Source organism: Diceros bicornis, chromosome 17, assembly GCF_020826845.1.
Source record: "Diceros bicornis minor isolate mBicDic1 chromosome 17, mDicBic1.mat.cur, whole genome shotgun sequence".
NCBI lineage: Eukaryota > Metazoa > Chordata > Mammalia > Perissodactyla > Rhinocerotidae > Diceros > Diceros bicornis.
The window spans coordinates 15990688-16004174 of NC_080756.1; positions in this window are offsets into that span (position 1 = coordinate 15990688).

The window sequence follows — 13487 nt, forward strand, 5'->3', positions numbered from 1 at the left end:
AATAGATTTCAGATTAATTAGACTGAATAAGGCTTTAATATTGGCAGTCAAGTGCCGTGGTAGGTAATTGTACATATAGTATATTAGTTTAATTCTCCCAACAAATCTGTGAGGAAGTTATTTTCTCCATTTTACAGATGAAGATACTGAGACCCAGGGAGGTTAAGTAACTTGCCAAGGTCACATGTCTATTAAGTGGGAGATGCAGCATTCAAACTTAGGTCTTCTTTCTTTTTTTTTTTTTTGTGAGGAAGATCGGCCCTGAGCTAACATCTGCCAATCCTCCCCTTTTTGCTGAGGAAGACTGGCCCTGGGCTAACATCCATGCCCATCTTCTTCCACTTTATATGGGACGCTGCCACAGTATGGCTTGACAAGCGGTGCGTTGGTGCGCACCCGGGATCCGAACGGGCGAACCTGGGCCCCTGCAGCGGAGGATGCGCACTTAACCGCTTGCGCCACCGGGCCGGTCCCCTAGGTCTTCTTTCCATTATAACATACACCTTTCCCGTGCAAATTAAAAGCACATTAACAGGGGCCGGCCCCGTGGCTTAGCGGTTAAGTGAGCGCGCTCCGCTACTGGCGACCCGGGTTGGGATCCCGGGCGCGCATCGACGCACCGCTTGTCCAGCCATGCTGAGGCCGCGTCCCACATACAGCAACTAGAAGGATGTGCAACTGTGACATACAACTATCTACTGGGGCTTTGGGGAGAAAAAGGGAAAAAAGGGAGGAGGATGGGCAATAGATGTTAGCTCAGGGCCGGTCTTCCTCAGCAAAAAGAAGAGGATTGGCATGGATGTTACCTCAGGGCTGATCTTCCTCACAAAAAAAAAAGAAAAAAAAGCACATTAACAAAAAAGAAATGTTAGCATTAAAAATTCTATGGAATATGCTTTCATAAAATATTTATAGTTGCTTCTATCATATGTACATCCAAATGTATTCAATTTCTAAGTTGCACAAGGACTTTACAAATACCTTGTATAATTAAATGCTAGACAGTGTAGTCCAGACTGCGAGAGCAGGAATTCAGAAGAGTGGGACACTGCTGAGAGTTAGAATGAGCTGGGGAAGCTTATGCAGGGCCTAGGTGGGCCTTGACGAATGATGCAGAGGACAGTGTATGCTGGAATCACAGGAGCCACACTAAAGATAAACTGGGCACGTCAGTGAGACAATACTGAAATACTGAGACTCCAGTGACTGGAATAGAGGGCGTATTGGAAGGAAGTTTTTTCTGGTTCTCACGGGTGGGAGAAAGGGAAGGCCTCGATGTCAATTTTCCCCCATTTAAGTGGCCCTGGTAGCTGTGACCCTAGCCTCTCACCTTTTCTTGGGAAAAAAAAATATTCCAGCATTCCCAAGATCTTCCCTCCTCCAGTATTATCATATTGTCACTTTGCGTATTAAGAAGCATCTACCGTTTTACTAATGCTGGTCTATGGGCTGTTCCAACTGACAGACACACTATCCTTGTTCCATAAAGGCTTCCAGTCTAATGGGGATGCAAACAGACAATTCAGAGAACAGAATGGGGCAAAATTTTTCCAAACTAAAAGCATCCTGGGCCGGCCTCGTGGCTTAGCGGTCAAGTGCGCGTGCTCCGCTACTGGTGGCCCGAGTTCGGATCCTGGGCGCGCACCAACACACTGCTTCTCCGGCCATGCTGAGGCCGCGTCCCACGTACAGCAACTAGAACGATGTGTATCTATGACATACAACTATCTACTGGGACTACTGGGGCTTTGGGGGGTAAAAACATTTAAAAGCATTCTGATTCCCCTTAGATGTCAAAGTGCTTATAGCTACACCACAGAGGGGATATGACAAACTCATTTGCATGGAAGAGAGCACCAGGCACGGGTGGGATGGTCCCAGGCTGCTGAAGTTACTTAAATCCCTGTGGTCAATCCAGAACAGTCCCCTGGAAAAGGGGTTGTGGAAGGGGTGCCTTTCCTCAGAGGAGCCCTGCCTCTCCTGTCTTTCCCCCCAAATGAGAATTGAGTGGGAGGCTGACCAAAGGAGGAAGTAGGAGGTGCTGTTAGGGTCAGACAGGACCCGGCAACCTGGACCCAAGCCAGCGGAACAGGCCATTGTCTGAGTTGCTTTCTCAACTTCCTGCCCTCAAACACCAACCCTGCCCGACGTGCATACCCAATCTCCTGCCTCCTCCTCCACTCCCTCCATCACTGTGGTTAGGAGGCACTGTACACCAAGAAGAAACAGACCACCAAGATTCTCTTAAAGTGAGAGGGAAGATCATCCAGACCTGTCCCCAGTGGGAAAAAGCAAAAGAGATGACATAGCGCAGGCCTTTGAGGTCACTAGAAGAGGATATTTCTGGATCTGAAGGAAAATCCAGGATACTCTTATCTGTCTCAACCCCACTCCTTTCTCCTAGTGCCGCTCCCCGGAAGATCTGGGGTTTTCTAGCAAAAGTGAGCAACAGCGGGATGAGGGAAGAGTGGAGGGGTGTGTCTATGCAAGTGTCTGTACCTCCAGGCACACCCTGGTGGTTTTATTTGTGGGAGAGGAGAATTCAGCAGCCTGGGTGTGGCTGTGGGTGTGTCCCTAGTGGGATGAGGGATCTACAACCCAGTTCTGTGAAAATCTCCAGGTTCCCTGCCCTACCAGCCTTGACTGTGGGCCCATTTCATGACCCTGATGAGACCAGATTTGCATTCCCAGCTGATTCCCATTCCCAACCACCGGCTTCCAGCTCTTTGGTCCCTCCCCCATCCCCACACTAACTCCTCTGGCAGGATAGCTGGGCTCTTGGCTGGGAACTGAGCTCAAAACGGAAATGGGCAGTTGGGAGGTGTGATTTATGTCTCTGACTTCACCCCAGGCTGGAGCCCAAAAACAGGGACCCTCCCCTCAAGTGCCCTTTTGGCAAATTTCCTCCACCTCCTCCTACGAAAAAAGCTGGTCAGAGGTCATGCAAGCGAACCATCCCATCTCCACTGCCATCCCCCCTCTCCACCACTAGGATTCATACCTCCACCTCCTGCTGACTTGTGATGGAAGAACGTGTTAACTTTACAGTCACCCACAAGAGGCAAGATTCCCTTATCAGCCCCAAACAACAGGGAAGTCCCTCTTTACATCTAATTTCCTTCTCTCCTGCTGTTAGACCAGTAGTTGGTGGAACCAAAGGGCAGCCACTTCAGGCAGAAATCTGCCTCTGGCCTCTCAAGTTCCCTTTGCAGATTTAAGATAATCTGCAACCCTGTGATTGTTTCTGACTCTAAAGACATCTCGAAAACATTTTCAGAGATATCAGGATGTCATTTTCTCCCTCCTAATCAGTAGCGTGTCAGGTGAAGTTGGTGTGTTTCTTCATCTCCCATTTGTCAAGGGCTGGAAAGTGTACCCCACCCTCTCTCCAGCTAAGCCATCCTGAAACCCAGAGCCAGGAAAGATCTTCCTAGAAAGTAAGAGTCCCCCAACTCCTTCCAGGGTGTCCCGCCTTTACCAGTTAGAAAGTCTTATTAGAAACCTAATTCCCCCTTTCGTACTTTTTCAGGTTGTTCATAAATCAAATGGCCTTGTTAACTTTAGAGAGTTGTTGGGAAGATTAAATAGGGAAATCGATTTGAAAGACGTAAGATGCTGCCTCATAGGATTATTTGAGATTAAATGAGGTAATATATGTAAAATGCTTAGATCTGTAACTGTTAGCTAATTTTTCCCATAATACCTCAAAAGCTGGGGAGGGACCTGAGAGTCTGTCCCACCTAGACATCTAGAGCCCACAGTGTCGTTATAGCCCCCTGGGATGGGAAGCTCAGAGTCCTAGGTTTTAATTTATGAAGGCACACAATGAATGAATGAATGAGAAATCCTCCATTCGCTTTTCTGGGGTCTGGCCTTGCTGCCCTGGCTTCCTTCCCATCACCCCCTGCAGAGCCTCTCCCCAGAGCCCTGAGCTCATCCTAGTTACCAAGTGTTTGTTTAGTCCTGGCCCCCACACAAAGGACTCCAGCCCCCACGCTGGTTTTCCCCACTGAGTTCCTATGTAGGAATCTGAATGTGTTGGAGATGGACCCTCAGGGATCATCCAGTTCAATTCCCTTGGTTTAGGAAAGATGAAATTGAGAGCCAGAAAAGGGCAGAGTGTTGCTCAAGCTGGAACTTCCAAGTCAAATACCTGGATCCATCCCAGGGGGTCCCTGTCTGCTGTGGGGGCTCGAAAAATTCTCGTCCCCTTCTTCCTTTCTCCCCCTCAGTGGGCAGAATAAATCACTATTTTTAACTGCCTGGAACATAAGCAGAGGCTAGAACAGGGCTCAAGGAAGTCCCTCCATACAGCCCCTGTGGTTTGTTCTTCTTTCTCCCAGCTCTTACCCAACTCTTTATTTCCGCCCCTTCTTGCATCCCCTCCCCCTCTCTAGTCACACTTATTTGGTTTCTGTGCTAACCTGCATGTCACTCAACAATAGTATTGTGTAAAAAATTTTTTGTTTTTTAAGAAATGGATCAGTGGCTCTCTGGGGGTGTTTAGTCTGAATCCATGGGTCCCTAGTGGGTCACATCTGCTGGGCAGCTTCTGTGAACATCACCACCACATAAGCCACTTGGGCATTCCTCATGCCTCTGCCAGTGAGGCTCAAGTGTTCCGTAGATAAATCGAGTGGGCTGGTGTCTCCTAAAGTGAAGCCAGATTGCTTAGGTTTGAATCCCAGCTCTTCTACTTACCCTGAGCAAGTTACCCAGGAAACTGAGGCAACCTCTGTGCCTCAGTTTCCTCATCTTACCAGCTAGATCAACAGCACCTCCCTCATAGAGTGGCAGTGCCAATTAAGTGAGTTAATACATGTAAAGCTCTTAGAATATGTAGTATGTATTATAATATGTATAATAGTATATATATATATTATAGAGTATGTATAATAATAGCATAAGCTATTATTATTAGTATTATTAGTATTATAGGAAAGACCATAACTCCAGGAAGCTGTGCCTCCACCCCACCCCCATACATACCTGGTCATGTGGCCTGATTCCCCTCTCTTCCTGGATCCCATTACCCTCCTCCAAACCTGCCCATCTGGTCCCTGTGCAGGCTTACCCTTACCCAGCCCCCTGCTCTCCCCTGGGGCCCGAACCTGGGTGTGGGGAGGGAAGGAGGAAGGGAGGGAAAATGTGGCCATTTTAGGGCAGAGGAGCTGTTAGAGGGGAGAGGGAGTGGGGGCAGCAGGGGAGTGGACCCAGAGTTGGGAGGCTCCTTATTGGGAAAGGCCCCTGTCTGATTCTGTGAGACAGAGGCCAGGCCTGGGCACTCAGCCAAGTCCAAAGAGCGGGCCCCAGGCCCTCATCCTGGCCCCTAAGCCAGTACCGGTGAAGGGACTAGATGCTCAGTTGCTTTGGGCCCTTCTCCACAGTCACAGCACACAATCTACCCCAACCCCACCCCTGCTGCCTAAACCTCCATGGCCATGAAAGTAGCTAGAACCAGGAGTATGATCTCCCCTTGTGTATGGGTATACTGGGGAGGGGGGGGCTCCTGCTTTGCCTGTGTCTAGGACACTGCCCACCACCCACAACCCCCACCGCTTCCCTCCCAAGTCCAACACTGTGAGCTCCTCCTACAGGAATTCAGCCAGTTCTGGGGAGACGACTGCCCGTGAGGGGGGGCCCAAGGGTGAGTAACGGTTCCCGCGGGGATCGGGGTGCCCATGACTAATCAATGAGAGAGTGAGAGAGGAAACTTACATTCCTTGACTTGTAGGGCAGTGGATGGAGGTGGGAGGTGGGGCAGGGGCAGACTGAGGCAAGGACAGCCAAGTAGGGACACAGAGAAGGAAGCTAGGCTGGGTGGGGGTGGGGTGTCTCTCTAGCCCTGCTCTTTCCACATCCCAGGCTGAAGGAGAAGCAGGCCCCAGGTAACCAAACACCTGGGTCCCTGCTTTGTTCAGAAGGCTTCCAGTCAGCTGGCCAGTGAGCTCCTCCCACAGTTTGTTCAAGCCGGGGCTACTGACCGTGACCAGGTTGAGGGAGGGACACACTGTCATCTCATTTGCATCCCTCAGCCCCTATTCCCACTCATCTAGGGGTCCCCATTCCCAGAAGACCCAGCTTGGATAAACTCCACTGTGCCAGGCTGAGAGCTGTGCTAAGGCCATATGAGCGAGCGGAAATGAGCTGGGAGCCAAGGTGCTGAGGGGAGGAAGGAAGCCAGTCTGCTGCCACAAAGAAGTCAGGAAAGAGAGGGAACAAACAGCCAAGTGCTTCCTGCCCACCCCCTTCCCTGCCTCCCCACTAACACTCCCCACCAACCTCCTCTAGCCTGTCCCAGCATCTCAGGGAGATGGAGGGGGGAGAGGGTGGAAAGGGGTGCAGAGACCCACACTGGACACCCTCTAATACCTCCAGCTCAGCAGCCTTCATGGCAGGGGGCCAGGGGCTACTCTTACAGCAGCCCCCGCATCCACTGCTGGGTGATGGCTCCCACTCCAGCCAGTCCTGGAAGCCCCTCGCCCCAATATCTTCTGCTGGGGTGGAAAGTGACCCCTTCCTCTCTCTGTTCTATGGCTTGCTTTCTCTGGCCTCCAGTTATCTGAGGCTGAAAGAAAAGACCATGGGTTAGAGAATGGATAGGGTTGGAGGGAGATGGGGGAGTTAAAACAGGCAGCCCTCATCCCTAGGTGGCTGTCTCCCCTCCCACTGTGCTGGCAAGAGAGGGGGGCAATCACAGCCTCACACACACACACAAACACCCCAGCTTTGGCCTACTGACCGCTCAGGACACAGATGCCCCACCGGTGCATACCGTCACACCAACACGCACACACACGCACACACAGGTTTTCACCTCACATAAACATTCACATCACACAGGATCTTTTTCCAGCCTAGCCAGCGCAAATGGTGAACATTCACATGCGGGGATAAAGAAACCTGGGCCAACACGGGCCCGGCATCTATTCCAGCGTTGGCTCTTCTCCAGGCCTGGTTCTCCTCTGCCCTGCTCCTCCCGCAGGGCTTTCCCTGCACGGCACCACAGAGGTGGAAAGGGGGCACCTGAGGGTGCTCCAACCCCAAGCCTGCTGCTTGTAAAACTCAGTCAGCTCTGTCTGGGTTTCTGGAACCCGCCCCCCTCCCTGAGGTGATCACATGGAAAATGTCCAGCTGTGGTTGCTCGGAGAGATGAGCTCAGCCAGTCTGAGTGGGGCTGGGGGCCTGGACTCAGCGTCAGACTTTCCACCTCAGACCTTACCCCTCCTCCCACCCCCAAATACCACCCCTGGGATTCAGGAGCCAGAAAGGGGCCAAAGGGACTTCTGACGCAAACATCTTAGCCCTGGACCAGTTTGGCGGAGGATAGGGGACATTGAACGGAGAGCAGACCAGAGCTGGAAACACTCATGGTGTGTTTCATCCCTGCCCACCCCCTTCAGGGAAAGAACCCCTAGAAGAGGGATACAGGAGACTGGCCTGCAGTGTGATGAGTGGGGAGGAAGTTGACTCCAGAAATCTGTACTCAAGTGGTGAGGGTGGTGAGGTCAGGCAACTAGAGGAATAGAGTCAATTCAAGGACCCAAAATGGCAAAGGACGTAGAAAACTGGGTCCTAACTGAGAAGGGGGTGGGGAGCAGACCAGTGGCCTGCAGGCTTCCTGCCCGCTCCAAACTGCCTCTCCTTGGCCAGCAGGGAGTTCCTGCCCCAGCAAGAGGAAAGGATTGTCCCTCCATTTCCATCCATCTCCCACTCTCCGTGACTCCACTCCCTGCCTCCCTCTCTGCACATTCCTCTCCCTCTCTCTCTCCTTCCTTTCCTTTCGCCTTCCCTCTGTCCTCCCATCTTCCCAGGACCCCCTTCCTGCTTCCTCCACCCCCTTCTCTTTCACTCTCCACTCCTCACTCCCAGCTCTCCTTCCCTCACTCCTAGCTCTGCCTTTTCTCTCTTTCTGAGCTCTCTCTCTCTGTGTCCACCTCTTTGCCCTTGTTTATGGCTCCATCCTAGCCCAATTCCCCCTCCTTCTTCTCCCTCTTTCTCCCCCAACCATGGCCCACTGAGCTTTGTACATAGTTAGCAGTCAAATATGTATACTGCACTCTGTCAGTGGCACTTACTATGTGCCTTGCAGGTTCTAGGCACTTTAGAGTAGACAGATCTTTATTGGTTAAAGGTTGGAGCCATAGAAGGTTTTGAGCTGAGAAGTAATATCATCAAAGCCTTGATTTAAGAAGATTAATTTGCCAGCAGTGAGGGGAATGAGACCCTCTTTTTTCATTTCCTCTCTCCCTCTCCCACTGTTTCCCTCTGACTCTTCCTCATCTTCACAGGCTCCCCCACCTGACCACAACTCCCGCTCTCCCTTCCTTGGATCTCTCCCTCCTTTCTTCAGTTTTCCCTCCCTGTACCTCCTAGCCACACTCCCTCCTTTCAACCCCCCCTTTCCTAGAACATCTGTAAGCAATCGGCTTGTGTGGGGGGGTAGGGTTGAGATCTCTTCCCAGCCAGCTGTGGGGGTGTGGCCAGCCCTGCCAGGCTGGGTGTGAGGGTGTGGCCTGAAGGACTGATCCCCCAGGGTGAAAGCTTAGAGTTCCATCCCACCTTTCCTTCCATCAGCCACTCAGCTCTCTACCCAAACCCCAAACTTCCCTTCTTCCCAGGTCAATCTCTATCACACATCCCTTCTCTGTCCTAGAGACCTGAGGGCCCCAGCCCTACCACTCCTCCCAGCCCCACAGTTCTGTCAGCTGGGACCCTCTAGCCAAGCCTAGATCAGAGACTGAGGCAGAGAGGTCTCTGGTGCCCAGCCTCTGAGCTGCTGGACAGCTATTGAAAGGGATCTAAGCCAAAAGGTCAGGGAGCCCCTCCTCTTGGCTTCTCCTCTGGGGCTCTGCAGTCCAATGAAGGGTTGAGGCCAGAAGTGAGAAGGAGTGGAGGCTCAAAGGGCATAGTCCGTTCCACCTTTGCGGCAGGTAAGACAGGAAGCCCAATATATTTTTGTACGTTAAACCCAGAAATAAACCATTTATAATTGTATACAATACTACCTCCTATTATATTATTATCTCAACTCAGTGAGCCACAACTGTGGAGTCCAGAGGTTGTTTAAGAATCTTTTAAGGCTTGGTTCCCCCCCAAGCTATAGCTGTGGAAAAAAGGGAGAAGGCCCCGCACCCAGGAGTGCTCTATGTCACTGAGGTCCTGCATCTCAGCCCCAGAGACTTTCCACTTTACCCTCAGGGTAGAACACCTGGATCCCTTGCAGGGATCACTGTATTCCCCATTTACTCCCTAAATCAGCACCCCAACAAGTTAGAGATCCCTGAAGGGAAGGGCAAGGGGATGGACCTATTCTTAGCCCTGCACATGATCCCTGGAAAACAAATGTGTTCATTACAAGGTGACGATGGACAGAGAGGAATTTGCAGCCAGGGAAGGAGAGTGTGTGTTTGTTTAGGGGTGGAGAGGTGAGGAGTGCCAGAGGTCCAGGGAACCTTCATGGAAAGCAAGGAGGGGGACAGGCTGGCCCCCGTCCCCAGCCTGATGCCACAGCAAATTTATTATTGTGTTAAGGACAAATGGCACACCTATGCTATACACACACACTCCCTGATTCCTAACTGATCAGAGATGCTGTCATCTCTATCGAGCCAGAAAGAGCTGAAGCTAGTGAAACAGTACGTCTGGGTTTTGGGTGCAATCCCTGGCTCTCTTGCCCTCCTCCCAGCCTCTTCCAATGCCCTAACTTCCTGTCTGGGGTTGGTAATCCTTCTCAAGAGAGGGCTAGAAATGGCAGGCAAACTTGTGGCTGTGGGAGGGAACGCCTGGCTCATCCTCAGCCCCTCACAGCCCCAGTCGGATGTGCACTGGGAATCTTGGTGCTCCAGGTCCCTCCCTGATGGGCTCCAGATGTGCGTACATCTGGGAAGGCCATCCCAGGAAACCGATGCTCCCGCCCATAGCTCCCACCCCGGATGGATCTCTCGTCCAGCTTCCAGGCCCTCGAGCCCAGAAGCTTCAGGAACTCCTTTCCTCTCCAGAGACAGGTACCTGGCAGCAAAGGGGAGAAAAAAGATGGAAAGTAATGGAGGTGGGGTGGGTGAGCAAATAAAATGAGGTCAATGTTTAGGACACCCCAGAGAATCTTATTTCCCTTTTAACTTCCTATCTGGGGTGGTTGTATTTTGCTGTAGAGTCCTGTTGCCTCAAAAAATGCCAAAAAAAGAAAGAATAGAAATACTGAAGAAGGTTTGGAAGAGAAGACACTAGCTGGGGTGGGGGAAATTGCTTCCCATTGATCTGCTGCTTCTGAACTCTGGGCCTTATATGTTTTCTCTGGTATCCCCTTAGCCCTGCCCCTCTCCTGTCAGTGCCCTTCCCCTAATCCCTGTTCCTCTTCACCTCCGCAACCTAGTCCTGGAAAAACTCTCAGTTTGGTCCCTACAGAGATATCTGGGCATAATCTCAATCTTTAGGTTCAGAGCCCCAGAGTACCAAGAGAACCCAAGCATCTTATCTCCCAGGACTGGTCTTGTCATCCTAGCAAACATCCTTCATCCACCCCACCCCTCCTGTATGCTGAGCAAAGTGGGGGTGGAAAGGGGAGGGGAGGCTGCGTTTATTTTAGGTCTGGGACACAGAGGAGGGGTTTCTCCTGGGTCAGACAAGAAGTGGGGGTGGTGGGTGGTGACTCACAGATGATGGAGCCATCAGTTCCCCAAGGCCAAGACCTGAGTCAGGGCAATGACAGAGCCTGAGGGTTCAGATGGTCTGCTCCTGTACTTTTTGATTTCTCTCTCTTAGACACACACACACAGAGCAACACCCCAACTTTAGCAGGCTCTGGACCCAGACTCCTGGGGTAACGGGGCTCCTCCTCTACTTCCAGAGATCCCCCTGTAGCTCCATAATCTTCATACGCATCCCTCCTTCCTTCCCTCTGTGAGATCTGACTCCCACTCCTCACCCCACCACAGGGCAGGAGGAGGGGGCCCAGGGCCAAATCCAGGAGCCACAAACCAACAAGCTCCTCTGACCCCTTTGTGCAGAGAACTCTTCCCAATCTTTTTTGCATCATATCACCATGAGAACATTATATTTGTACAATCCCCTGGAATGAGCAAGAGAGGTCACTCTCACCAGAAGCCTGGGGTTTCTGGCAGTCCCAGATCTCTCCAGGCTGGGAGGGTTGAGAGGACCGACAACTGTCTCAGCACACCTACAACCCATCTGTGTGTGCTACCACACACCAGTTGGGAAGTTTAATTCACCAAGACCTCACTCAGCCTATGCCACCCAACCAGGCTTCTTATAAGCTCAATAAGGCTTGAGTCTATTCCTTGAAATCAAGACATCCAGCCTCAGTGCTCTCAGAATTTCCAGGCATTTGAGAATCTAAAAGAAGCAATAAAGCCGGCCCTGATGGTCTAGTGGTAAAAGTTTGGCACTCTCACCACTTCAGGGGCCTGGGTTCGCTTCCCCGTCACGGAACCACACCACCTGTCTGTCAGTTGCCATGCTGTGGGGGTGGCTCACATAAAAGAACGAGCAGGACTTACAACTAGGATATAGAACCATGCACTGGGGCTGAGGGGAGGGAAAATAAAAAGAAGCAATGGAGTCTCACCCCAGAGAAATCACATACATACACACAAAAACTTCCCTCCAGTTTCAGAGAATTAATGGATCATGTACCCAATCTTCCCCCACCCCACCCTAGGGACAATGGACCCAAGTTAAAGATCCATGCTCCAGAATCTTCCTCCTGTGGAAACCCAGCCCGGTGCAGAGAGCTAAACTAAAAGTGCAGGGGAGGGGCTGTCCCCTTGGCGTAGCGGTTAAGCGTGCGTGCGTGCTCCGCTTCTGGCAGCCCGGGGCTCAGACCCTGGGCCCGCACCGATGCACTGCTTGTCAGGCCATGCTGTGGTAGCGTCCCATATAAAGTGGAGGAAGATGAGCACAAATGTTAGCCCAGGGCCGGTCTTCCTCAGCAAAAAAGGAGGAGGATTGGCATGGATGTTAGCTCAGGGCTGATCTTCCTTACAAAAAAATAAAATAAAAAATAAAAGTGCAGGGGAAAGCCACAGCTTCAGAATCAGTTGAGGTAGAATTTGCATTCCACCTCTGCCCCTTTCTTTCTGTTGATCTTGGCTTTGTCACTTCACTCTCCGGGGCTCAGTTTCCTGACAGTAAAACGAGGACCATAATATCTTCAGTGCCAGAGAGTTCAGGAGATTAAATGGGATAAAGATGGGTTCAAGGTTAAGCCCAGTGCCAGGCATATAGCATATGCTAAATAAACCATTATCAATAGTCCCCACCCCTCGTCCACTCTACTGAAATTCACCACGGCTCCTGGCTGTAGATCTTGCACATGTATCCTGAGTGCCTCTGTGGAAATTCACTCTTCTGGTTCGAAAGCTCCAGCCTTTAGGGCAGGCAGGCTGGTGACAGGAGGATCCTGGTGAGTATCTGCCCTTGCCCTTCACCGCTTCTGCCCCTCCGTCAAGCAGACCATGATTAATAATAGTCAGTCATCACAGCAAATCATTCCTATTGAGCAATGAAGGCACAGAGGTTGCCAGAGAGGCCAGATCTGAGAGAGGAAATAGAGACACTTGGAGGCGCAGGCTGGGCCAGAGACAAGCTGAGAGATACAAAAGACAGAGAGAAAAAGCTGAGAGGAGACGGAGAATTTGGAGGGCAGTGCACTGAGAGGGGAGGGCCTGGGTTTACAGTCAAAACACTTAGGTTCTAGACTCACCACTAACTGGCTAGCCACGTGACCTTGGACAAGTCACTTCATCTTTCTATACTCATTTCCTTTTCTGAAGGAGAGGGTTAGGCTGACGACGTCTAGGGAGTCCCTCCTGGCTGACCTTTCTAGGACAGCTTCCAGAAGCTTCCAGACCTGGAGGGCTGTACTGAAGCAGCTCCAACTAGGAGGGAACCCCAAGTTCAGGCCTGGCCCAGAGCAGAGGAAGGGAGGGCCAGGCAAAGGCAGCCATGTGAAAGGGAAGGCAGGAGGTGTTGGGGCCACTGGGAGAGGACTTATAAGGGCAGAGAGAGCCAAGAGAGGAGGGATATTGGGGAGAGTAGAAAAGCCAGCCAGAGAATGACTAAGGGGCTCCCGGTGTAAACAGGAGCAGGGAATAGACAGGGAGGGGGCCTGTTTGAGTTGGCCAAGGCGGGGGGGGGGGGGGGGGGGGTGGAGTGGGGAGGAGGACTAGGGCAGGACGCTATGTCCCCTGTCCCCCACCAAGGCTCCTGGGAGGAGCTGAGTCACACACCTCCCTCCCTGTACCCCTCCCTGCCCCCACCCCAAGCTCCCAAATCCTGGGAAAATCTAAAGTGCTTGTTCCTGGGCTGAAAAAGGAAAGAGCCGGGTTCACACACATGTGCTTTGCTGGGTTATACAGGAGCCGGGCCTCAGCCCCTCTCCTCCCAAAGGAGGTTCTCAGCCCTTGGCTTGAGTAGTTTTCTCCTAGAGGTTACGTTTGCGGCAGTGCTGTGCTTAAGATCCTGAC